Source organism: Lissotriton helveticus, chromosome 1_1 (assembly GCF_964261635.1).
Source record: "Lissotriton helveticus chromosome 1_1, aLisHel1.1, whole genome shotgun sequence".
In the NCBI taxonomy this organism is placed as follows: Eukaryota; Metazoa; Chordata; class Amphibia; order Caudata; family Salamandridae; genus Lissotriton; species Lissotriton helveticus.
Window position 1 is genome coordinate 397,643,737 of NC_136057.1, and position 27,323 is coordinate 397,671,059.

At 46.6% G+C, this 27,323-nt stretch overlaps 1 protein-coding gene across 1 annotated transcript in view; it reads right to left on the reverse strand.

Moving 5' to 3' along the window:
* Nucleotides 1–27,323, reverse strand: part of LOC144769675 (potassium voltage-gated channel subfamily KQT member 1-like) — a 1,318,465-nt gene that overhangs the window by 803,652 nt on the left and 487,490 nt on the right. The gene's annotated exons all lie outside the window — the stretch shown is intronic.

Here is a 27,323-nt window from a genome sequence, read left to right on the forward strand (position 1 = left end):
ACATCACCACTGTAAGAATTTATTTAAAAAATAGAGCCAAAGAGCATTACTACATTTCTTGTTTTTTTCTGTCTGGTGTGTTGCCCTGTTCCACTTTCCAGGGTTGAAAGAGGAAGGAAGCACTGTTTGTGAGCAGGATTTCAGTTTCTTCACAACCAATTTTTCAGCCTTCAACAATGCACTTATGAAAAAAAAAAACACAAAAAAAATGCACTGATGAAAGGCATTTGAGATGGTTGTCTGGCTCATTCAATCTTGCACTGCAGCTGAGTGTCATCCAAGTACATGTAACATCCATTCATGTAGGAGTCTACGATGCCAATGAAGAGGGATCTGAGGCGCATTGAAGAGCATTGCCGGAAAGGACCAAGCATGATGGTAAACCGTCCTCGGTGTCAGCTTTACATGAGAGGAAAGTGACAAATTGGCTTGACAGGAGTAGGTTTTTTTAGGAGTGAGGCAACCCAACTTTCGTGGATAATGCTACCCCATGACCTACGCCAGCAGGACACATCCTAAGTGTTATGTTTACTACCCCTAGACATGCCACAATAACATTTAACTTCCCATTAGCCTGATATATTGTTATTGTTATCAGAGTCAATCTCCCAGCATGCAAAAGGACAACAAAGAGTACGAAGAGTTTGATCAACATGGACAGACAATGGAAAACCCACGATCTATCGACCTATCAGCTTTTGAGGGTCACCTCCCCAAAAGTACAATGAACAAACAACCACTGGAAATATCCACATCTTATGCCTGGCTCTCTGACAGACAACCACATCCCTTTAAAAAGATCTACCAAGATAAATAAACAAAAAGCTCAAATTGAACAATGACAACACTGTGTACAATAGTAAATCAACTCTGTCAGAGTAACAGTGAGTTTTATCTTGGTCAGAGTCCAAGGTCAAGGCAAGGGCAGTATAAATAAAGGAGAGGAAATCTGATGATTTTAAAAAGGTGCTGAGTGGGATAACAGTGGCCAAAAAAAAGAATATGCAAGGTAAAAGTTACAAATTCGAAAAACCAAAAGATGTATTCCTAGTAACTTTCTGGTGCCTTAAATCTGATCTCATTGGCAAAATAAAAAGTTACAGTAAGAAATAGAATGTAGGGTCTGGGCAAATATACCCCTCTCCTGAGCTTCAGAAGAATGAAGAATTACAAAGCAGAGGGCAAGGGATAACTTGAAGAGAATTGGAAATGAAAGCTAGATTTCTGCCTTTTCTCGAACAGCAGGGATATCTCATTTTATTTTACAGAACTAAAATTGCAAACAAAAACACTCGACAAGAGTGCTTTTGAAACAAAAGTTTCTGATCATCTCAAAATGCGTCTGGTATATGACCTTCTTAGGTCAAATTTAACCTCCCCTTACTTGTTGAATTTTAAGACACATCACTGATCCTATACAGAACTATTCGAAGGGGATGATTTGAACTATATACATCGTCTGTGTATTCACAGGTTCTATGTGATGCATAGGTGGTGCCTGACCCTTCCCCTTTCAACTTGACATCTCAGCTCACAATGCCTAGAAAAAAGGATTTCATGTATATTCGTATTTCATTTTTTCCCTCTCTCCTTACCGCTCAGTCTCTCATCCTGCTTGGCCCCATTCCCCCTGAATCTCCTCTGTTGTGGAACTAAGTATGCACAATGCATAATGGGAGCTGATACTGGTCAAACTTACAGCGCAATCCCACATGCTGGTAGGCATTAATGGCGGAGGAGCGTCGCCCGATTGCCTAGTTCAGAGCCAGCAAATGAAAAATAAAACGATGTTCGTGCAGGGAGGAACGGGGCGAGGCATGGGGAGGAGGAGTGCTATGCGCACTCCCTAAGTGCGCATACGTGTTTGGCCGGCCGTCTCAGGCCGACCAAAACACACATGCGCACTTAGGTTTCACCAGCCTAGCTTCATTGAACAGGTCTGAGAGGAGCGTCTTTCCAGCCCACTCAGGCCAATCCCTGAGCTGCTCTCATAGTATGAGAGCAACGCGGGGATTGCACAGGGAGTCCACAAAACTGCCCTAGTGCTTGCTGGGACGAGGAAGGATGTGGTGGGAGGCGGGCGGCAGCTCCGGGTAAGTGTTTATCATTTTATTTTTTATTAAACCACCCCGGTACGCTCCCCCTCCTGCGCTCTCCTCCATCCCCTCCACCCAAGACCGCCGCTGCTGGTAGGTTTATAGTGGTTTTGCATAGCATAAGAAGAAATCGAAGTAGAAAAGGAGTAAATGGTGAAAGAAGGGAATAGGGAGGCAGCCGCGGCCGGTAGTGGGAGTACCGGCCGGGCAGTGACGTGGGGAGGGGCAGGGTGGAGGGTAGTAATGTATGGATTACGTACTTTAACAGGTAAGTAAACATATAAATAAATAAAACGAATTTCGTTGCGTGCACTGCATCACCAAATGCGATGCAGTGCGCGCAACGAAATTCGTTTTATTTATTTAATGTTTACTTACCTGTTTAACCCCTTGGGCGTGACCGCGATTCTGCGCCTGTGCGGCCGTTTTGAAGAGTGGGCAGGTTCATGACGGCTCCCAGCTGTCATCAGCACACGCCCACCGTGATGCATGACGGCCGGGGACCGTCATCAGCATGGAAGGGGTTAAGTCTGTAATCCATACATTACTACCCCCCCATCCTGCCCCTCCCCCTCCCCACGTCACCGCCCGGCCGGTACTCCCACTACCGGCCGCTGCTGTGGGGAGGGTAGCAAGGCAAGAAGGAAAGAGAGAAGAATGGAGGGTGGAGGATTGGGGCAGAGGAAGCAAGAAGGAAGGGCGGAATGACGAAAGGAATAAAGAGAAGAAGGAAGGATGGAGGACAACAAAGAGGAAAGAAGAAAGACAAGAAGGAAGACTCTACTGTGTGCAAAGTGATGTGTTGTAGACTTAACAAAACTCCCCAGAAAGGAAGCCCCACCGCCCGTAGAAACAAATGAGATTACATTGCGTGTCTGTGAGGATTCTACAAGCATGCTCCACACAGCCCTGCGTGCACCACAAGTATGGATAGCGTGTGCCTCACGGGGTCCCCTCCCTCGGAGCCCCCGGCACGGTGGAGACGCAGAGATGGATCCGAGGCGCTCACATATCAGATGCTGGGAGTTAATCCCCTTAAAGAGCCATGGGCCGCTTTCACCCGGCCCTGAACTCGCGCTCGCCTCATTAGGGCCCTGACATTCACCCTGTTACAGTAAGAGCCCCGGCAATCATAGGCATCTTGTTCCTTTTATGTGTGTATTTTGGAACACAAAGCACACATTAGCTGCCCTGTCACAAAAAATCATTCCCGCGAAGATCATGGTAAACAGGAAAGCAACGGGGCTCCGTCTCAGGGTCACGTGCACACAACATGGACGCCGGCCGAGTCCTCCTTGGGGAAGGCGCTGGACCCGGTCCCGGTGTTTCGGAGCAGCGCCAGGCGCTTGTCCCACCAGAGTAACGAAAGCACGCCCCTATTATTAACAGTGTTCAGGCAACCAGGGCATTAATGAATGTTTTGCATTATCCACACCAGAAACACAATTCAGTTGTGCTTTGAGGTTTGCAAAAGGGCACTAAATCAAATAAAATGAAGTCTTAAAATAAACCCTGCATAATTTTTGAAACGCCAAATATCAGGAAAGCTGAACATAATAAACTGCCAAAGTCCGAGATAGGTTATACTTTTTTTTCTTTTCTTTATGGCTGCATGTTAAAGATATGTAGATCCCCTGCCCTTTGACTTTACCAAGAAAAGGCTGGAGCAGAAATGGTGTGAGGCTTTTCTCCGTACCAGGCAAAATGGTGTTTTGCTGCAGGAGTGCTCTATTTACACTGATAAACAAGACCGACCCGATAGGCATCGCTTTGACAAACTGGAGCGATAGTGCAATTTAAAAAAACATTAATTGCAAGCATATGCTACAAACAGAAAAAAAATGACGCCACCTAAACGTGGTCGCCATATGTGTAAAATAAAAAAAATAATAGAGAAAGAAAATAAGCATCAAATATCATTTTAATGGAGCTGTATGTGTGCTTCCCAGGAGTCGCGCATACTAAGAACAAGTATTTTTTTTCAACATAGTTTATTGATTTTTCAAAATCATAATATCAACACAATGGACATCATTGATTCATTATACCTTTTTAGTAGTCCACCCCCTTAACCATGACAGAAAGTTATTTACAATGCCATGTGACTAACCATGACTTGGTTCAGATAATGTCCATTCGGATGAAGGTCTTGGGTAAATAACTTGTGTTTTGGGGGAGAGAGTAGTACAGGAGAGTTGAACCAAATAAAAATAAAACAAAATAAAAAAATAAGAAAAATGGAAGGGACGTAACCACCACAGCAACAAATCAGGAAGTTGCTGAGAAGGGACAGAGTGGGCCATGAACACCAGTCCAAATTTCTTGTCCATGCTCACGTTTTCAACTTTCAGGAACAGGGCCGCCTGCTTGCTGCACATCTGCAATGGTAGACAATATTTCATCCTCTGCCCTGGCAAAGTCAAGTGGCCTTATATGTCTCCATGCTTCCCAGTGTAATAAGGAACTCTGCCTCTGCCCATTTTCCATTAGAACAAGTATAGAAACTTTTCTGCAGGCATGGACCTTCGGTGTTAGCAGAAGTGCCTCCTCTACCAATCAATCGGGATGCTTTGTGTAAGAAAGTGCCCTCTTGTTGCATGGGTGCCCCCTCTTTTTTGCCACATTGCTGATATACTTTGACTGAGGGTGCCCTGGGTTCCTGCCAAACAGGTACCCAGGGCCTATATTCTTTCCCTAAAGACTGCATTAAGACAAAACCCGATTGGCACTCTTTGACCACATGCCAGTCCCTTGTAAATGGTACCACAGGTACCAAGGGCACTGTGGCCAGGGAAGGCCTCTAAGGGCTGCAGCACTTGTTGTGCCACCCTTAGAGGCCCTGTACCTTTACACACACACACACACACTGCCATTGAGGCTCCGTGTTTTGGTGCAGAACAAAGTGAAGAGTCGACATGGCACACATCCCTGTGTGCCATGCCTTAACCCCTTCCGCGCTCATGACGAGCTGAGCTCGTCATGAGTTGTGCCGCTCGCACGCTCATGACGAGCTCAGCTCGTCATGTAACGCGGTATTTTAAAAAACGCAGCGGGAAAACCGCTAGTGCGCATGCGGTTAAACCCACTGCCCTGGCATAGGTCAGCCACCCCTCTAGCTGGGTGCACTATACCAGTGGTGAGGGTACAGGTGCATGAGCCCTGTATCCCTACAGTGTCTAAACCAATTCTTAGACATTGTAAGTGCAGTAATGCTAGTTAGACTATATGGTGCTGGGAGCTTGTCATTACAAACTCCACAGCACCATAATGGCTGTACTGAAAACTGGGAAGTTTGGTATCATGTGCCCGTGTGGGATTTAATGAGAAATACACTCAGAGAGCATCTTAGAGATGCCCCCTGAAAAACAACCTAATGATAGTGTCCTGATTGAGTGGCTCTCGCCAGCTGCCACCCCCAGACATGTTTCTGGCCCCCGGGTCGAGAGCCTGCCGCTCTCGGGGTCCTGAAACAATGTACATCCTGGGACGAGGTGCCAAGTCTCCTCCCCCAGGATGGGCAGGGTCCATGAAGGGAAAGCTTGCCGCCTTTGTGAGCTACCCCAGCCATTTGCTGCTTCCAGCAACTGGCCCCCATCGGTTCTGACCCCCACTTTGGGCCAGAGAATCGACTGGAAAACCAAGTGAAGAAGGGAGGTGTGCCCACCGTTATAAACCCCACCTTTCAGATGGGGGAGGCGAGATGAAGCACAACTCTCAGTCCCCGCTATCTTGCAGATGGGGGGACCCAGCCAAGCAGAGAGAGGCATATGCCCCCTTCCACTGTAGGATGGCATAATACGGGGTGTACCCACCCCAGGGAAGGGACCCATTGGTCCCGACCTTTACTTCCCTGTAACACCACTAAATCCAGTGTTTCAGGGCAACCCTGAACCTTGTCTCCTCAGACAAGAATCGACAAGAAGAAGAGAAGAAGAAGGACCGTGCTGAAACTAAGAAGAGAAGGACTCCAACTGACTTGGCCCCAGCCTTACCGGCCTGTCCCCACCTTGAACCTGCTCCAGCAAAATCCCAGTGTGTCCTGCAGCCAGCAACGTCAAGAACCCGAATGACCTGCCCTGCCTTCCAAGCCCAAAACGTCTCCCATGAGCACCAGATTTGCTCACCCACAGACTCTGGCTCTGGCCAAATCCACTACTTTGGGTGCTGACTCGGATCCCTCTTTGCCCAGATCCTAACATCAGGAGCATTGCTCTCACAACCTTTGGCCTGCTCGTGAATAGCCACCATCCGGAGGCTCACTATCCCCATTGGATAACATTGGGCCTCAGCATTCTGCACCCGGCCACCCTAGTGCCGCAGAGGGTGCTTTGAGAGTGCATCCTTGACACTGGCGGAACCTTGGCTCTAACCCCAGAAAATCAACTTTCCAAACCGAAGTCCATACCTTGAAACCGATATCCGTATTTCCTCCCATTTGACTGCTTTCTTGTGAAAATTGTTTGAAGTGTTGAGTTCGTTTTGTATGAGAACTTGAAAAACTGCAAATATCTAAAAACTTATCTCTAGGACATGTCCCAGTGTGATATCTAGGCATATCACACGGAATAGAAAAAGTAATCCATAAAGTAATCTGAAAAGGAATCAAAAGTAATCAAACTGTACTTTTCACTGTATTTATAGAGTTTACAAACCTGTAACAAAGTCATTTTCATTCAGCTTGCTTATATTTTTCAATCTGCCTTGAAAAGTACCATTTACACTTACCTGTGCCAGGCTTGCTTGGTTCTAGAAAATAAATATAACTAAACAATTTTTGTATACAATCACATTGGTCTGAGTTTAGTCTTTGAGTATGTGGCATCGTTTCTTGCCTGAGTGTGTACCACAAATGCTTAACACTTTCCTCTGATAAAGCCTTACTACTCGCCCACACTATCACAAATAGAGAGTAAGGTGCTATCTACTTGTACCTCTGCCTATCTTTGAGGTTTCACTGAACACTGTGCACACTATACCTCATTTTGGTATAGTAAGTACAGAGCCAGCGTCCTACTTTTACTATTTATAATAAAAAGCAGCCTTTGCGATGTGTGCACTAGATTAGTGATGTTATAGATATGTGGATTGACCTGTCGCCCCTTAGATGATGATAGGATGACTTTTGTACCTAGTGTGTAGACAGGCCTAGTACATGATGTTCAGGGCATTGTGACAATATTGTGCAAAGTTGGATGTATAAACAAAGTAGTTTCAGAGAAACAAATCTAACATTGTCGTACATGGAAATGTGTGCAAAAGGTCATTGCTGAAACGTTATTGTAACAATGTAAGGAATAATCAGTCTTGCTACATGGGCCTAACTCGGGAATATGACAAGGTGAGGCCCAGGCCTCCAAGGTCTTCGATGATGGCTTTTGAGTTGGTGTTGGCGTGGTCTTTCAGATGGAAGACCATGTCTCCATATAGGATGGTGTGTCAAGGGTGAGTGTTACGACAAAGTCTGTGATGGTGTCAGTGAAGTTGGTACATTGTCATTGTAGTCTGTAGATGAGAGGGCCACTTAGGGTTAAGTTGCCTGTGATATGGAGCTTAAACGACAGGTGTTCCATGCTGGAGGATGACATGTCCTTGGAGGGGGTGTATCTGATGCTGCTCTTGTGTATAATAACAATTGTGCTCCTGGTCTTATAAAGTATGTCTTGCTTGTCGATCTTGTAGCATCGAGGTGATGGCTGTGGTGATGTTAAATTCTGATGCAGGGTTCAGCCAGCTTTCTGTGAGGAAAAGTAGGTCTGGTGGTGCAAGCTCTAGATCTCTGTGGTGTGTTTGGTGAGACACTGGGTGTTGAGGAGCATGAATGGGGGTGAGAAGTGCTCTGTGGGTGGCTACAGGACTGTGTGAGTGTGAGAGAGTGGGGTGTTGGGTGCTGTTCTGTGGGTGCAGGGAGTTTGGGGTGTGGGTAAGAACATGAACACTTCCAGGATACCTTAAATAACACCCCCTCTGTGATGTGTGGTGCAGGCAGAAGGCAGTGTGTGGAGTGGCAGCCAGGCTTGAGGGCACAGAAAGTCACAATAGGAGTACCAGAGTTCCTAGCACCAGGTGCGGTCCAGGCATGGACAGGCATAGATAGGCTTGCCGTTGTCACGCCCACTGCACGCCTGCACTGCAGCCACCAATAATTAGGTCCTGGAAAGTGGGAGGAGTGATGTTGCTTTCTGTGCAGATTGATGGTGGGAAATCCAGTGATGTCACTTCCTGTGCAGATGGATGATGGGAAATCCCATGATGTTGTTTCCTGTTCAGATGGATAATGGGAAATCCAGTGCGGTCCCTTCCTGTGTAGATGGGGGGATGGAAATGAGTCCTCTTGCTTGGCTTCTTCTTGTAAAGATATTTTTGGTGGGAAACCAGTAGGTAAACTCCTGTGCAGATGGATGATGGAAAATCCAGTGATATCACTTCCTGTGAAGATGGATCTTGGGAAATCCAGTAATGTCACTTCCTATGTAGATGGGATGATAGAAATAAGTGTGCTTGCTTGGCATCTTCTTTCAAAGACAGTTTTGGCTGGAAACCAGTGATTTTACTTCCTATGCAGATGGATGATAGAAAATCCGGGAATGTCACTTTCTGTGTAAATGGAAGATGGAAAATCTCTGAGAAACTTAAACAATCATTAGCAAATCGAATAGATCATGATTTAGCCAGAATGCACAAATGCTGTAGTCATGTATTAGCACATTAAAGCTACCCTTACTGCCTTTGCCAGTGTTTTTTTATAGTGGAACTGGATCGATGTATTGCTTTCTTCTCCTCCTCTGGTGCCCATTCATCTTTGCACCGCTCTTCTTTGTCTGTGTGAGCATAGCTTTTGTTTTAGTTTATGTTGTTAACTTATGTGGCAAAAATACAGAAAGGAGCAGTGGTGAGGGGCAAACAATACAGCAATGTACACCACTGATCATTTTTATGTGTTAGTTTAAGAATAACAACAACTTCAGACATTGCATTAAAAAAAAATAGTTTCAGTAAAAACTAGAACTCACAATGTTTAATGAGAAGCAGCTGGAAAGTTTAGTGGCTGAAATGATAACACACAAATATGTTTTGTTTGGACCAGTTGTACACAAAGCCAACTCATGCCTGAACGAGCATTAGTAAAGTCTAGAGCTCTTGCATTTCAAACCCACTGACTCTGCCAAAGCCTTGTTTCATGCTGTACACCATGAGCATGGGCATTGCCAGCTTTGGCAATGATTTGTATTCATGCTGTGCAGCATGGCTAATAATTTTCTTTTAACCCCGTGGACGCGGGTTGATTTTCCAGGCTGTGCGGGAGAAATGTAATGTAATGTATACTTGTAAAGCGCACTGTTGCCAGTCGGCGTCCTGGCGCTGTATACCGCTGGGGAACCCGTCCTGGCTTTCCCTGTGGGATGGTCCCTGCTGGGAATCCCCAAGGTGGAGCCAGACATCCCCGGCGTTGAAGGGGCCGTTGTGGAGATTAGGCAAGCTAATGCCCAGAGTTGCCGAGTGGGACCCCTGGTTAGAGTAGGCACCGAGGCGAGAATTATCGAGTCCGCTGACCCTGGTCCACGACCCTGCCGCGTCGGGAATCGAACCCTGGTCCCGGGCCGACTTCTGCTTCCGGGTCTGCCGCCTCTAACCAGTGAGCCACTCCACTAAATAAAGGGCGGGCGGGATTCGGACAGCTCCCGGCCGACGTGCGCACACGCCCACTGTGACACATGACGGCCGGGAGCCATCATGAGCATGCAGGGGGTTAAAGTGCAGTAGTGCCAGCCACAGCATAGCATGTTTATTTTTTGTTATTTTGGAGCCGTGTCCTCCCCATCCCCTAATTTCCAATTTAAAACATTTATAGAGCGCAGCGTTCACCATACGGTTTCTTGGCGCTAATAAAAGGTCCGGCAACTGAAGCAAAATAACCAGTCGTAAGACAGGAGTGAGCCAGTTTACGCGGAAAAGGCCTGTTTGAAAAGGAACGTTTTTAGGTCTTTCCGAAAAGAGACATAATGAGTGGCAAAGCGTAGGTGGTCGGGAAGGGAGTTCCAGAATGTGGGAGCCAAGATAGAGAAATTGGCTCCACCCCACTTTTTGCGCTTAAAACGTGGGATTTGAAGAAGAGACTTGGAAGAGGAACGAAGCTCTCTGGTGGGAACGTATTCGCTTATCAGCGAAGAGATGAAGGCAGGGGCAGTGCCTTGGCGGGCCTGGAAGGTCATGCAGCCAATTTTAAAAAGGGAGCGTTCCCTGACAGGAAGCCAATGGAGCTCCCTAAGGAGGGGTGTGGAGTGATGATAGCGTGGGGCTAGCCGGGGGGATAGCCGGGCCGCCTGGTTCTGTACCATCTGGAGCCTCCGCAGGCTGTATGCCGGGATGCCGTTGTAGAGGGCATTGGCATAATCCAGCCGCGAAATTACTAGTGCGGCCATGATCAATTTGAGTGCCTGGGGGGAAAAGAACCGGGAAACAGTGCGGATTGTTCGGAGGGTGAGGAAGCAAGAGGAGACTACAGAGCTAATTTGTGAATGAAGGGTAAGATGATTGTTCATTTTGACTCCCCTCTTGCCTATCATCTACCCCATGCCTCGTTCCCCAACCCACTCCCCTAGCAAACACAGGGGAGCTCTGGGGATGGGCAACACGGAGTGATGGTGGATGGGGAAGAGGATAGGTAAGAGAGGAAGGGGCAAACACACAGACAACAGAAAGATTCTGGAGCGACCACGATGACATTGAAGGCTGGATAGGAGAGAATAGCTAAGGCAGGCACACAGACAATGGAGGCAAGCAAATCAAAAATGGAGGCAAGCAAACGAACAATGGAGGATGGGCGGGAGGGGCTAAGGTAATATACAGTACAATGGCTGGCGGGTGGCACTGGCAAGCACTTGTTCAAAGAAGGGTGGGCGGCAGCATATGAGGAATCAAACAAAGAAAAACACAGACAACAGAGCGTGGGTGGGAGGGATTGGGGATTCCCACAGACAAATTGAGAATGGGTGGGAGGCGCTGAGGAGAGCACATGGACAGTACAGTGTACGCAGGGGTGCTGGGTGGAGCACACAGACAGCGGAGGGTGAGCTGGAGGGGAATGGGAGCATGGATGGGTGAGAAATACACGAGGAAACACCTGGAAAACACGTACACTCTCTTAGAGTGCTTAATTGAAAAGAAAAAAGTAGTGCCTGCAAAAGCGAGCAGTGGCAGGATATAGTAATGCGTTCATGCTCTGCCACACAATAACAAGCATTTACAATGCAATGGTTTTGCCTTTGTTAAAGTTTGAGCTACTGGCATTGCTCTTGACAATATTTTTATTTATGTTTTTTTTTAACATAAATAAATGGCATTGTCATTTACAATGCCACTAGCTTTATCTCTCGCAAATGACACACACAAACACCCACAGAGAGCCCCCCCAACACACACTCAGAGGCCTCCCCACACACACACCCACACAGAGCCCCCCACACACACACCCACACAGAGCCCCCCACACACACAGCCACACAAAGCCCCCCCACACACCCACAGAGCCTCCCTACACACTGCGAGCCCCCCACACACTGCAAGCCCCCCCACATACTGCGAGCCCCCCCACACACTGCAAGCCCCCCCACACACTGCAAGCCCCCCACACACTGCGAGCCCCCCCACACACTCTGAGCCCCCCCACACACTGCGAGCCCCCCAACACACTGCAAGCCCCCAACACACTGCGAGCCCCCCCACACACTGCGAGCCCCCCCCACACACTGCGAGCCCCCCAACACACTGCAAGCCCCCACACACACTGCAAGCCCCCACACACACTGCAAGCCCGAGCCCAAGCGTAGTTACAGGCAAATAGAAGGGGGTCACGTAAATGAAAAGGACGAGAGTTCGTAATGATACAAGAATAATAATAACAAATCACTGTTGAAGTGAAGGAGAGGTTATTGGCTGATGCGTCTGTTTCTGCCCACCACAAAGACAGACTACATTTTAACCCTTTAGGTGCTGCCGTCGGCCAACGGTCGTCACGGGCACTACCTCCCCAGTGCTGCGTGCGACCGCTGGACGTCCAGTTCAGCACTGGATAATGGACAGCGCAGCACTGGGGAGGTTTGTTTACGAGCTCCTAAGGTGTTAACACCATCCCTGTGACTGTTCCACGCGCAAGAAGAAGCTGGGCCACGAATCAACATTAGTCTGCACAGATGAGGCAGTTTCATAAACACAAGGCTGTACATCATTTACATACAAGCAAATCAGCAAAATAGTGTGTTTGCTTTTCAAAACAATAAATTATTTGCGTACTCTGCACATTTGCACAGATTAGGTCAGTCTTACTCGGCTGTAGTGGCTCCCGAGATCTCCGTGTCTGCACACAGTTATTTCAGGGTGGAGGTTTCCAAATGTACAGGCCAACCTTATGTTTCACAAGCGGCTAAAGACAGGATTACAGCACGGAATACTAATGTGACCCGTGCCTTCAATGCGCACAGATGAGTTACAAAGCCGCAATCCTACACCAATTAGAAAAGCATTACACCTTCAACAAATCTCACGTGTACTGTCACCTTGGACTCCTGGATTTTTACACTTTAAATTCTGAATGCCAGTATTTAAATGGAGAAAGCAAACTTAAACACACAACAAACCAGTAGAGCAAATAATTAGAATGATATACATGTGGAAAACCAGTGGACTAGACCACGATATAGTGGCGTTCCTGCTTGTGGGCCATAACAGCTGTTCTTTTCCCTCCCTTCAGTTATAGGCCGGAGCCACAGGTGAGAGTATACAACAAGGGAGGTAGTAAACTGCTGTAGCAATAACACTATCAGCAACACACTACCCAAACAAAAATACCGATTTTTTACGTTTTTCTATTTGTCTTTGTTTCAATGAGCATCAATCTCTTCAACAGCAAGAAAAGGAACCCTGAAAGCTGTGCATATGACCCAACGGCTGGTTGTGTAGAGCAGTGGTCCACGGCGTGTACCTTGGGAGTGCTCGTAGCACCCTACATACTGCTCAATATATGGTCCACACCTCTGTTTATGCAAATGTCACACTGGGTCGTAACTTCTTTCCTTTGAGGGAGCGAATACAGCTAGAGCGAGGCAGCGGTACGGGGGCGGGAACGGGAGCCGAGGCAGCGGTAGGGGGGCGGGAACGGGGCCGGGGAGACACAGAGAGCGAGGCAGCGGTAGGGGGGCGGGAACGGGAGGCGAGGCAGCGGTAGGGGGGCGGGAACGGGAGCCGAGGCAGCGGTAGGGGGGCGGGAACGGGGCCGGGGAGACACAGAGAGCGAGGCAGCGGTAGGGGGGCGGGAACGGGAGGCGAGGCAGCGGTAGGGGGCGGGAACGGGGCCGGGGAGACACAGAGAGCGAGGCAGTGGTAGGGGGGCGGGAACGGGAGCCGAGGCAGCGGTAAAAAGCAAAAAAAAAAAGCAAGCACTCACCTGGACTTCTTCCGGGTGCCTTCAATGGCGGACCAGATTCGGGGGCGTTCCCGGCTTTCGGCTGACGTCGCGTGACGTCGGCAAAAGCCAAAGAATCTCGGGAACGCCCCCGAATCTGGTCCGGCATTGACGGACAGGCCCCTCGTCCAATGGCTAGGCTCCATTTATGGAGCCAGCCAATGAATGACGAGGGCCGACCCAAACCCACATTACAGTTCTCATTAGGTTTTCGCCTGCGCGAAAAAGCTGCGCAGAGCGCAGCTTTCGCCAGGCAAAACCTAAAAAGGACGAAAGTCTACTAGAGCTAACAAATAAGAATTAAGAAAATGAGACAATCAAACCAGGTAATTGTGTTAAGTCCACTGTCAGGTAAAAAAAATGTCTTGTAACAGACAAATTCTAAAAATTAGATTTTTGGACAACTTTTATTGAAAGTAAATGCTACTAAAGCATACAATCGTTATCTACCATACAGCATCACTTCTGCTATGATGACAACTTACTCCAAAACAATGTCCGTAAAATAATCCCTGTTAAAATTGAGATTTTAATGTGTTACTTTTTCTCAAGAACAAGTAGAATTTGCTAGGCAGGCATGTCACTTCAGGATACAATGGATTTACTAGCATTGGTATTACACACACTACCAACAAGGCAGAAGTGTTAGAATAATTTACCAGGCTTTTCACTATACAACAAAATCTAACTTTCAGTTACTACAAGATGAATACAACGTTTATTCTGAACACAGCAGCAATCTTGGAATTGTAAATCACTATGAACAAAACAAAATAACTGCCATGTTTAGAATCAGTTGCGGCTGTGAAACTGCAGACACATTCGCCGAGAAAAGCCTCTGAAAAATGGATGCTAATGGACATAAAAAATATATCGATGTATACAATGAATGCCTGACAGAAGTAAATGATATACTGATTAACTGTACTTTTCAGATGTAAAGGGTTCCCTAATGCATCCCAGTGGAAGCCGAAGGATAGTTCTAGACAACCAGCAGCAGAAAGATGGAGTGACTAAAATACTGCTGTTGAGTGATCCAGGATATGACTGACAACCTCTTAGGCCAATGGCTGAACGGCCCTTCTGAGACAAAGCCAACGGCTGAATTAGGATGACCCAAAACCCACTTTATGTTCTATATGGTATGTTGGAAACAGACTTACACAAAACCTATAACATAAATATTTGCTTCATGCCGTGCCAAGTTTCCACACATATTTGGTGTCATTGACTGTTCCCATACCTGCCTTGGGCCGCTACTGGCTTGGGAGCAAATTTTCTCAAATTGCAAAGCACATTATTATGTGAATGTAACAAATATCTTCTGACTCTGACATAACTATTACACGCTTAAATGGAAACTATCCATAATGTGTGCTTGATCGATTTATTCTATAGAGCAACAGTAGGCTAATAGTTACTATAAGGCAAGATGGGCATGGCAGAGAGTGGCAGATCCGAATATATTTTTCTGCATTGGCTCCTTAGTGGGTATGTGCATGCTCTGTCCATGTGTTAACCGATTAAAGAGGGCTGTATTGAAATTATTTTACTTCAACCTCCAAGCAGCAGAAACTATCCGTAGAAGCCGTGACTTCGGATACTAACTCCACATCCATAAAGAAATAATTAAAAGAAGTACTTAAGGGAAACATAACTGAGCACATGATGGACCTTCTAGGTAGTAGATTCAATTGTCAACATTTTTTAGGAAGGCGTAGAGCGGGTCTCTTTACGCTTGGAGTTCTACATTGCATGTGCACTACATAGATATGAGAAGATATATACATCTTCTTGGAAGACAACGCGCCAGGTGTTTGAGTGCAAGGCCTGATGGGTAAAAGCTTGAACATGATGGGGGTGATACACGTAATAAAGTATCTGTCTTAAGTGCATTGCTTTTGCAATATTTATCTGTACCGGGAACGTTTGTTCATCCTCTCTGAATTCATCCCACTCACACTGTCTATTGCTTCCCTGGAGACATTCCTCATTTAGGAAAAGGGGTGTGGCTTCAGGGGGGTGTTTGGGTGTTACACCCCCCATCCCCAATTAAATTTATTTTCGGGTGAATAGTTGGGTACAGGTGCTCCGGTCAAATTTCTTCTGGAATTTTTGTATGCAGACACTGACAAAAACACACACACACTCTCTCATCTCAGTTTTGAAAGCCCTAAACAATGTTGAATATTTTACAAAATATTTTATTTTTCTCACTTAGTACTCCTACCAATCGGCATTTCTCTCCCTTTCCACTTCCTTTTATGCCTATCCCATGCGCCCTACTATGGATATAATGTATTTTAACATTATATGCCAGCGGGATTGTTGGAAAATGTGAAACTCACACCCCCCAATCTTACTGACCAAGCTACACTCCTGCTTAGGAGCTATGTTGTGAAGAGTTTTCATTAATATCCCCCTGAATACATTTGTGGGTCTTTTTTGGTGGGTAAGCCAGTAATATTCCTTTACATCATTTTAGGTCACCTGCTGCGATACCAAAAAGGGCTAACCATATGCAAATTAGTCTAGACCCACCTCAAAAGAGCAATGGAGATCAATTGCTAATTGTGTTCCTCCTGCACAATCACACAAGACTTTTTGAGCCTCACCAGTGCACATATAGGCTAAAGCAGTTTTATCCATCACACTTTTTGAGTCTATGACTATATAAGTGCATGATGTACGCCTATATGTTTGTATGTATGTACATCAGTGCTTAAAATGGACATATAGACGTGTAGGTACTCAATATTTAGAGTACCTATGTGCTCTGAGAAGTGCCAGTAGTCTCCCATTAAATGCATTTTAGCAGTGCTGAGAAGTGTGGTTACCTTCCCTTTCAAACTAAAGAAGGGTAAGTACTCAGTACTGGACAGTACCTGCTCAGTTAAAGTACTGATGTATATGTTATTTCTATAGCTCTGACTTAGCCAAAAGGCGGTGGTGCGCTGAGTAAGGTCAAAGGGAAGCTTAAAGTCAGCAAGTAATAGGAGAGGAAGCAAACTTGTGGACAGATAATGCAGTGAGATGTAATGCTCTTTGAATAGGTGAATCTTCAACTCTTTCCTAAACTGGAGCAGCATTGGTGCATTCCTGATGTATACAAGGATGTTGTTCCAGATCCTGAGTGTATAGATAGAAAATGCCTGCTGCTTCGTTTTTACTTCTTTACACCTCTTAGTCTGCACTCTGATGGTGTCCTGGTTCCCTCATTTTCCTAATGACTCTTTGTACAGCTTATCATTTTGCAAAATGAAGAACCAACGGCGGACTCCAGTGGCCTCACTTCCTCTGTGTGATCCCCAAGAGATGAGTTAGTAATAAGATGAGAGTCTGTGTGCACACTGCTCCTGCACCCGCCGTTGTAGGGTGCCAACTGCCAAGCAGATATACAGAATTATAAGAACACTGGACCGGTGCACTCCCAAATGAGTATGACGTCAATAAAGAAGCTCAATCAGTTTCTTCTTTGCAAAGTTATAAAACTCTTTATTTTCAACAATCCATAGGGTTTGCGCAATGCATCAGCCAACGCGTTTCGTTCAAAAGGTTGAACTTTGTCAGGGCGAGTGTGATGGATGGTGAATACAGCAAATATAATGCTTCTAATGGTAGGGTCCACGGGCCTGGTCTAGTCCGAATCCTGGTCTGGATAAACGTCAGATGCTGCAGATCATTTTGCTATCATCCTATATCAGTAAATCACTCCCTCGTTAGCAAATATTCACCCCATCCTCAAATTACCCCCATTAACTCTTCAATGTTGTGTGTGCTCTCAGTTCATTATTACTCCTTTCAGTTAAGGATTGTTTTGTTGGACTGAAATTCTTTCCTCGATCCTTAATCCACTTAATTGGTCTTTCTTGTTCTCCTTATAACAGCATTTCCTGCTTATAAGCAAACAACTAAAAACTTTTCTTATAGCACTTGCTATGTATAGTATAACCACTCACATGTTGGACCACCACTCAAGAGCAGTTCTACCGATACCCACATTGTCTTGACACTTTCAATAAGCTTCTCTCTTCCCCTCTCCAGTAACCTCCCCCACCCAATGCCATGTCCATCTCACTTGTGCAAAACTCATTCCAGAAATCAGCATACAGAATCCTGTCATATATAAGTCACATACTTGCATTTAATAAGGGATTCTAGGTGCTGAAAATATGTAGAAACAACAGTTGATGGACAGAATGCAGAACAAAATAAGTAGGCCTGGGCGTGAAATTCCGCTCCGCTCGCGGAGTTTGCGGAGTTTTTCCCACTCCGCGTAGCGCGCAGAGATTTTTCCTCCCTCGTGCTCAGCAACTTAAGGAGCGAGCCTGGAAAGTCTTATTCCAGACCACCTCCCAGTGAGATTTCTCAGCGTGAGTGATCGCAGATGGCTGCTACCGCTAGTGCTGAGAAACCTTTCATTCGCATTGAGGAAGCTGCCGCTTAAGTAGAACATCTATTTGAGCAGCTGAAAGAAGAAGCGCCCTCTTGCGCTGCATATGGTGCCGTTCGCGCTGATTTTCCAGCGCGGGATAAACACTCCACACAAAAAATCGGTACAAACGGCGTGACCTAATACACTCTGCCACTTGCGCAGCAGAGTTATTTGATCACTTCACTGAGTTCCACACAGCAGCGGAACTACGCAAACTCCACCCAGCCCTAAAAATAAGTATTTCTATTGGCTTAAGAGGGATGAAAGCCTGAAATGGCGTTATTGGGATTCAAACTCATGATGACTTATAAGTATTACCAGATGTTAGCAATGAGTGAATACAGCATTAAGATACCTTATGAGTTTACAAGAAAAACATTCAGTTCTTTGTGAGGGGTTTTGACAAAGATTGATGGGCAAGGCACCTGATGCAGAGAAAATTCAATACCTTTAGGTCAAAATATCTTGTCTTGAAATTTCATTTTACAGCCAGTCTTAGGGGCGAATAACCTCACACTCCCTTGAATGGGAAGCATTTTGTTTTATTTGTGCATATTCCGCCCACTGAAAGAGCACTGGGATTGTGTGGATTATTTCAGTCCATCTGATTGGCAGAAGCGTCGCTCTATCAGATAAGTGAAAAGTATAGAACAGTCTGAAAAGCCACTGTTGCATCAGGGCACAGGGAGTTACTCTTGTGTTTGGGGCGGTCTACATCAAGGGTGAGATACACTTCTCCCCTCACCAGTTAAAATGGATAGCAGTCTTCAATAGGGCAGTGCTGAGCAGACGCACAGACATCATACATGCCAATGTGAAAAAAAACGAGAAAGCAGAATTTAATTCCCTCATTTTATTTGCACTGTGGTGGATGAATTTTTAAACGGGGAAATCGAAAATAGAGTAATTTGTTAACTTGCAAATTCGGAGGCTCCAGTGGCACAGTTAAGAAGTGGTGGTTGCCACTGAGCTACATTGGGTGGTGAACTTTGTCCCACTAAACATTCATTAGTAGTTCACGGGCCCCTTCTTTCTGTAGGTCAGCAGATAAAGTGCTCCATAGTAATACTGGTCAGCAGTACCATGGCACAGGGGTGTCGTGGGTGGGCCGATGTGCACAGCAAAGGAGATAGAGAAAGACGTGAAAATAAGGGAAAACACAGGGGGAGTGACATAAAGAAAATGCGTGCATGAGCAAGGATGAGAGACAAAAGATGATTAAATACGGAAAATAAAATAAAGGGAGAAGAAAGGAAGGAAGAGAGGAAGGAAACAAGGAAGAAAAGATGAAAAAATGAATGACGGGAAGGGTGAAAGGATGACTAGACGGAAGCGTGAAAGGATTGGTGGAAAAGTGAATGCTAGGTCAATGGGTGAATGAATAGAAGGATGAATAATGGACAGATGCGGTAGAGTGAAAGGGTGAAATGATGGATATATATATATATATATTTATGCATATATATATATTTACGCATACGGGGTTGTTCGCCTCATGCTTGTTGTGGCTAAAGGTATAGATCAATGGAGTGTATTATAATTTTCTGGCTACTCCCTTGCTGAACTTTGAGTATTACTATTTTTGACTCGTCACTGCATGATCTAAAACCACAGTGTAACACGCTAACAGACAGGCTGAGTTCAGGACACGCGGCCATCCCAGGGATGTGTAACTTTTCCAGAGTCAAGAGTTTCTAAACTAAAAGCAAGAAAGCCGAAGGGGTTAAAAACCAAGCCTGGCGCCGGTTCAGCTATAATACAAGTGCGAACACAATTATCTAGTGAGTGCAGATTGCACGGGCCGGGCGCAGCGTGCCTTAAGTCTGTGCTGAAGTGGTTCCCGCAGACTCTTTGACAGTTCCAGGAGACTAGGAACAGGCCCTGCGGCCTCGACTGTGACCGGGGGTGCCCCGGAGCCTGGCCTGACTCACACATGCATACGTAAAGCGGTCCCTGAGTGCGCCAAGAAGGGCGTCTCCTTCATATCTGGTCTTCTCGTATTCCTTTTTATAACCCCTCCCTGCCGTTCTTAAAATATTGCAGTAAAAATTATTTTTCTGTCACTGTTGTGTATGTGTGTGTCCTCTGGATTACGCCCTAGGTGTGCCACGAGGGGATGTGGCCTAAGGGTCAGAGCTGTCGACTTTGGGGTTGGCGAACCAGTTCGAGTCCCTGTGTCGGCTCAACAACCTGTGATGCTAGGGAAATCACTTAATCTCCCCATGCCTACCAAATACGAGTTTAAGCTAATGGCATTGTAAATGACAATGCCTTTTATTTGTGTTTTTAAAACAAAAATAAAAGTAATTGTTATTTGCAATGTCAATAGCTCAAACAAACGCGCACAAATGCGAGCCCTATTGCATTGCAAATGGATGTACCATGTTACTCCGCATACTTTTACTCCGCATACCGTTAAAACGCGACTTTTACAACGCATACCATTACAACGCATAGCGCTTTGGGGTGCTGGATAGTGGTAAGTATAATTTACTATTCTAACTCCAGTCCCCGTGGACCCTAGGGAAGGTGTTGGATAGTAAATTATACTTATTCCCTATCCTAGAGCGCCCCCCAGCGCAATGCGTTGTAATGGTATGCGGAGTAAAAGTCGCGTTGTAATGGTAGTGCGGAGTAAAAGATGCGTTGTAACGGGTGTATACCATTGCAAATGCTTGTTTAAGGACTGTCCTGGCGTCCTGACACTTTCTGGCAAAACAAAGACATGCCCCGGTTTTTGAGAGCGCGTGGAATGAGCGTGCACATTAATCACAAACTTGTGCAAGCTCACGTTTCACACAGCCCGGCCCTTTTATCACACTATGACACAACTTGTCTTTTACAGTCACCTGCTGTGCCACCTCGCTTAATTTAAGCAACACAGGTGGATTTAATGAGGGGTGAATGACGTCTACAGAGCCCTTGAACCAGGGCCGGGCTTATGAACAAGTGTGACCCTGGAGTTCTTCACAGCAATAGGGCGGGGGAGATATTTCGCTTTCATTATAGATATATTGTGTAAACATTTAGTCGTGTTACTGTGTCTCCCCGGCACGGTTTTTGATTCTGAATTTTTGGTCACCCTTCCTTGCTAGTAAGTCTATATTCGAGAGGTACCTTTTTTGCCGAGAGAGACGTCTTATTTGCCTGATTCGTGTGCCCTCTGTGGACCTAATTAAAATAGCATCCTTTTGTGCATACCAATGGACTGAGACATCTCACTGATGCGTTGTTCTAATATCCAGCATTTAGCACTGCAGGCACTGGCAAGGATGTTCCCCCAGCCATCACACACGCAACTGACATCAAAAGACCACCTAAACACACCACAAAAAGTGTTTACATCTAAACCCCGCACAAAGATGCTAGCACTCGCACAGGCACTGAATGACCCACACCAATACCAACTAGTTTTCGAGTCAGTATGCTGCTGAGGGCTGGTGCCGCATCAGAAAATAACAAGCAAAAGTGAAAGGAGGAGGAGCGTGCGCCATCTCCTGTCCTGAAACGCCGGAAGAGGAGACGGCATGAGCGGGTAAAGAAATGCTGCTCACCAGACTGTCCACTAAACATACAAAGAAAGAAATGTTTTTCTCTATGCAAGACTGGCCTGACGCAAGAAGTGAATAATGGGTAGATATTGGCCTGCATGCGTAGTTTAATAGGAGGCGAAGATGCTACTGGTTGCCTCGATAAAGCAAAAACTGAAACAAGCCGTGGCCCTGGAATGTCCGGGTTCTTGAAGGGGAGGGAGGGAAAGTGAAAGTGTGCACGATGCGCGTGCTGTGCTGCCGGTTTCTCTGCTGAAGGGAGACAGGAGTTGGCATGCGCGGACAGGAGATGTGCACGTGTACGGAGTGCACATTTCCTGTCCGCGCGTGCCACCTCCTGTCTCCCTTTCGGCAGAGAAAGCGGCGACTATAGGTCTCACCAAGGCGAGCAGTGCATGCGCTGCGTCGCTAAGGCGAGAACTAAAACGTGTCTTTGTGTATCGTAACTAGCGCTCACATAAAGCCCAGCTTCGGGACGAGTTTGCGCAATTTAAATCTGAAAAAAATCCACATTCTACACACTCCCAAATTCTACACACTCCCAAAATTTTGCTGCGTTGGAGAAACTACGATCCCTAGAGAGAGAATTCAAAATGATGCCCCAGCCCACTGAAAACCCGAGGAGTGGCAGGGGAACTAACCAGGTTTGTAAGAGACACCACATTTCAGCGGGAAGTAGGGTTGCAGGCGGCGATCCACAGCTCTAAGTCAAAATGGAATGCGAGCTATCAAAATATGTAGCCAGGGTACAAGTCAGGGGGTACGCGCAGGTACACGGCGTCCACCCACTCTTTTCACAGGGTGGGCGCCATCCTCCCTGCCAAGATGTTGGGACCCGCAGAAATATGCTGCGCTAGTCCTGGTGTCATTTTCAGTCACCTGGACACTACAAGCATTCGATTCCCAGCAGCAACGTGCAGGCTGCAAGGGAGCTTTTTTTCACCTCCACCTTGGCCGAAGGTAAGGGGCCATAAGGCCTTCTTTTGTATGAATATCCTGACTGGAGGCGGCTTGACAGCTCACACTTAAATGTAAATGCCATGGAAGGGAAACAAAGGCACACAGCTTGTTATCTCTTCACAGGTACTTTAGGGAGTCAGAGTTTGCCTTTGTTCAGTACTGTAAGAATGTCGGGTGTGCTGGTCTGTCCCAGTATTTACACAAATAACAATTACAATAGCACTATTTTATTTCTTTTATGGCGCTATGCAACACAGTGTAGGGTTTCAGAGCTCTTTACATAACACACACATTATACATTGACAATAAATCATGTGCATGTGTAAATCAATGTACAAGATGAGTTACATGAGACAGTGAGGGTTACAAGGTGTAGGAGTCACATGTCCTTCATACCTCACTCTTTGGTCTTTTAGCAGGATTATAATTTATTAACTGCATGTAACAAAATGATCTCTGTGTTAAAAGCAGTAACCCACTTTACTATCAGCATCAAATAAAAAACTGTCATCTGCGTGTTAGATGGTGTGCTTTGCAGGAGACACATTTACCTTGTCTACTACTGTGATTAAAATCTGGGAGTTTACAAGACACAGATCTCTCCAGCAAGTGCATTAACCACTAGAGTTATCTCACCATTATTACCAGTGGCGTAGCTGGGGGGGCAGTCCGCCCCAGGCGGCGCTATTTTGGGGGCGGCCGTGCGGCACTGGTGGCCCGTGGTCGAGGCCTTTATCATTTGTTTGGACACTCAGTCCACAGTAGTGTCCGTGTCCCCAAATAAATGATAAAGGCTGCCGCCACAGGCCGCCAGTGCTGTGCAGCCCCGTGTGAACAGCAAGCGCGCGCACCTGCTACAGTGAGGTGCAGCACCTGCTACAGCGACGTACCCAGTTTGTGGTTCCCGCACACAGCGCGCCCACCTGCTACAGCGACGTACCCAGTTTGTGGTTCCCGTACCCGGGCCGTCAATCTTGTAACAAACGAAAGCGCTACCAATGACGGCCCTGGGCATAATGTTTAGCCAGCCCGCCCCTCGCGCTGAAACATAGCGCAGCACGGCAGCAGTGAGCGGCCGCCAGCATGACTATCACTGGAGTTGGGCCAGACCGGGGCGGCAAACTGAAATTGCCATGACCCGCTGTGACTCACGGCCTGTACCTGCCTGCAGCCAGCCTGCTATTTATTATGGTGAGTTGCAAAAAGCTGTATGTTACTGGTGTCTGCCTCGAAGCGCTTCTAGTGCGTGGGTATGAAAGTTGCAATCACAAGTAGATGTAGAGACAGCCAATGAAAATATAGTAAACCTTGTTTTCAATATGTGCCTTAGTAACCCTCCTTTAGAGGTCGCTTTTTTGAGACACCTGTGTGCAGGGCCGGACTGGGAACTTCAAGCAGCCCTGGCAAAAATGATAAATCCAGCCCCTATTTACACCACGTCAGTCCTCCCCTTACAGTACGTCTCTAAATCTTGCTACTCCAGATCCAAGCAGGACATTTATTATCTACTAATGATTCCTCCAGAATAAACAACAAATCATCAGGTACACACATTGCGCATAGCTGCAATGTTAGTTTTTCAGATACTTGCATAACTCTTTGATTCAGGCCACGATTTTACATTGCATTCTGGGACTTGAAGTGTGGGTATTTTAACAGATTAACAAGGGTACAGGTTCCACAGTATCAAATCTCGGCTCGGTAGAAGGAGCACAAGCTAAAGACAAATGTTACAACACATGCAAACATTTCTTTCTAAAGCCGGTCGTTCCCAATCTAAGCAAAATGTTTTCCTTTACAGTTGCTTTCAAACGTTCACACACGCTGGTGAAATAAACAAAGCTGCCTGCACGCACCTAAAAGACGCAGAGAAGAGAAATGTTTCTCTTAAAAAATAAAGGGTAATACACTTCAACCCAATGCCTGCTGCTCCTCTCATGAAAAAACAAGCATTAGAAATGCAATCGGGCTCGGATTTATTTGAGTTTGAGCTAATGGCATTGTAAATGGTAATGTATTTTTGCTAAGTGTTATGGAGTGTGTTAATGTGGTGTGTAGTGGAATTATGTGTGTTAGATTATAATTGTAGCAATGGTGGCATGCTGTGTTTTTACATGAATATGTTTAAAACTAAAGTGTACCATACTGAGATTGCTACAATACTTAATTGTGGATGTGTAACAATCGATGCATGTACTGATGGCCGTGACTGCCTGTAGAAATTGTGCACTGATGGCTGGTGGTGAGCAGTAGCATTGGTGGTGGTGGTACTGCTGGCCGTAGTACTGGTAGTGGTAGTACTGGTGGTGGTGGTGGTACTGGTGGTGGTGGTACTGGTGGTGGTAGTACTGGTGGTGGTAGTGGTATTGGTAGTGGTAGTACTGGTAGTGGTAGTACTGGTGGTCATGGTACTGGTAGTACTGGTGGTGGTGGTAGTGGTAGTACTGGTGCCTGTAGTACTGGTAGTACTGGTGGTGGTGGTGGTACTGGTGGTGGTAGTACTGGTGGTGGTGGTGGTACTGGTAGTACTGGTGGTGGTAGTACTGGTGATGGTGGTACTGGTGGTGGTGGTAGTGGTACTGGTAGTGGTAGTACTGGTAGTGGTGGTGGTGGTGGTGGTGGTATTGGTAGTGGTAGTACTGGTGGTGGTGTTACTGGTAGTACTGGAGGTGGTGGTACTGGTAATGGTAGTACTGGTGGTGGTAGTACTGGTGGTGGTAGTACTGGTAGTGGTGGTACTGGTAGTGGTGGTACTGGTGGTGGTACTGGTAGTGGTAGTACTGCTGGTGGTGGTAATGGTAGTGGTAGTACTGGTGGTGGTACCGGTAGTGGTAGTGCTAGTGGTGGTGGTACTGCACGCGGGTCTGTAAAACTGGAAGTGTATGGCGGCCCTGCGACTGTATGCATTTGTAAAGTCTGCACGTTTGAAGCCTTGTGGCGCTGCAAGCACGTGTGTCTTAAACCTTGCAAGGTTGGTGGCACTGCACTTATGTCTGCATAGCTCACATTCTACGTGGCACTGCACCCGTCCCTGTGAATATGAAGACACGTTCATAAAGCACGAGTTCGTCGTAAAATCAAAGCGTTACTAGCGCTGCACAGGTGTGAACGCGAGAAAATCAGAGTAAATTAAATTGTGTACATCTTGCAAGGTTAGAGGCACTGCGTGTGCGTCTAAAGACTGTTGGGCTTGGGTTGTGTGTGTAAATCTTACGAGGCACTGAATGTGTGCACTGTGGAACTTTCAGGTTAATGGCACTGCACGACTGTGTGTATATGTGCCACTGCAGGTGTGAGTCTGTAAGACAGGGCTGTTGGCACTCAACATGTGAGCTGTAAAACTGACATAGTTGGTGCAGAGGTTAAAGTGGGCCTATTAAGTTTGTGGAACAGGTGCCATTGAGGGCCTACGTAAATCTCGCAGCAGAGGTAAGTGGCACTGCACACGTGTCTGTAAAACGTAACTGGCACGATTGGTATCAGCGCTCGTGTAAGCCGCGCAGCCTCAGTAGCGCTGCACGTGTTTCTGGGTAGCTCCAAGGTTGGCTGCACTGCTGGTGTGTGTCTGGCAAGCCTGCGCGGTTGGTGCAACTACAAAGGTGCGTCCAGTGTGGGTGGCACTGCGCATTTGTCTGAGAAGATGGTGGGGTTGGTAGCGCTGAACGTGTGTATGTATACATGTAGCGGTTGCTGGCACTGTTTATATTTTTGTATAGATTGCATGGTTTGTGGCACTGAAAGTGTGTGATTTCGTGTGTTAGTGACCTTGCACTTGTGTCTGAAACGTGTGTGGACCTTGGTAAAACGGTGGTGTTTCCACAGAGCCTGTCACTGTTGAGATCGTATTTCGATTCACTGTAAACTACAGGTGCCAAATACCCATGGCAGCGGTACACACTTTATCAACGTTGGACGGATGAAAGGCTGAGCAAATCCCGCCAAGATTTCAAACTTTGGATGAGGTTTATTACCGGTGCTCAGCCCAGATGGATTCCTTATATGATTGCGACATTGTATTAATATTTATGTTTTATATCACCTAGCAGCCACTTCACAGCGCTTATTGGTAGACACCCAATAGGTGCAAATCGACATTTCTAGAGTTGCTCGCATTCCTTCCTTTTCCCAATGGCCCCTCTCCAATCGCTACATTTATTTCGTGACGGATAGGTTCAGGCCGGCGCGAGAGTTATGAGAAAAAAATCTCCTTACCTGTTCTTGCACCCGGTAGTTCTTGCAAGATGAAGAGCACGACCAGCATCAAAGACGACGTCCGGCATGTCCACACACGACGGTGTCTGCTCGTGCCTGGGATACGTCGACCCATGTCTGGAGGAATAACGCCGGCAAGGTTTTCACTCTAAGGGTCGGGCTCCGTATCCTGAGCCAGCTAGCGCCTTAAGGAGGCATGCGCCTACGCCTGGGCGCCAAGGGTGCTCGGCTCCTTTTGTTTCGACGTAGTTACCTCTCGCAGTCCACGACAAACTTGGGAAATGTAGCTCAAGTTTACCATGGGGATGTTATCACGGTCCTCTCAGGAAGCTGCGCGCTGAGAGCTGCAGAATTGTGAACGCGCCCGGCCATCTGGATTCACTAACGGAGGCACGCTGACAGCTCCTAATTATAATTTATGTACTTCTTTGCTCGAGCACGAACGAAATATGCCCAAAATGGCGGAACAAAACTACATTTACCCTATCACTTCAAGCCTATTAAAACGAAAACACAAGGAAGACGAATCACTGGCCAGATGACAGAAAACGCTAAGGAATGTCTGGAATTCCTCTCACCAAGGCCCTAAGGATACTTCTTCTTTTTTTTCT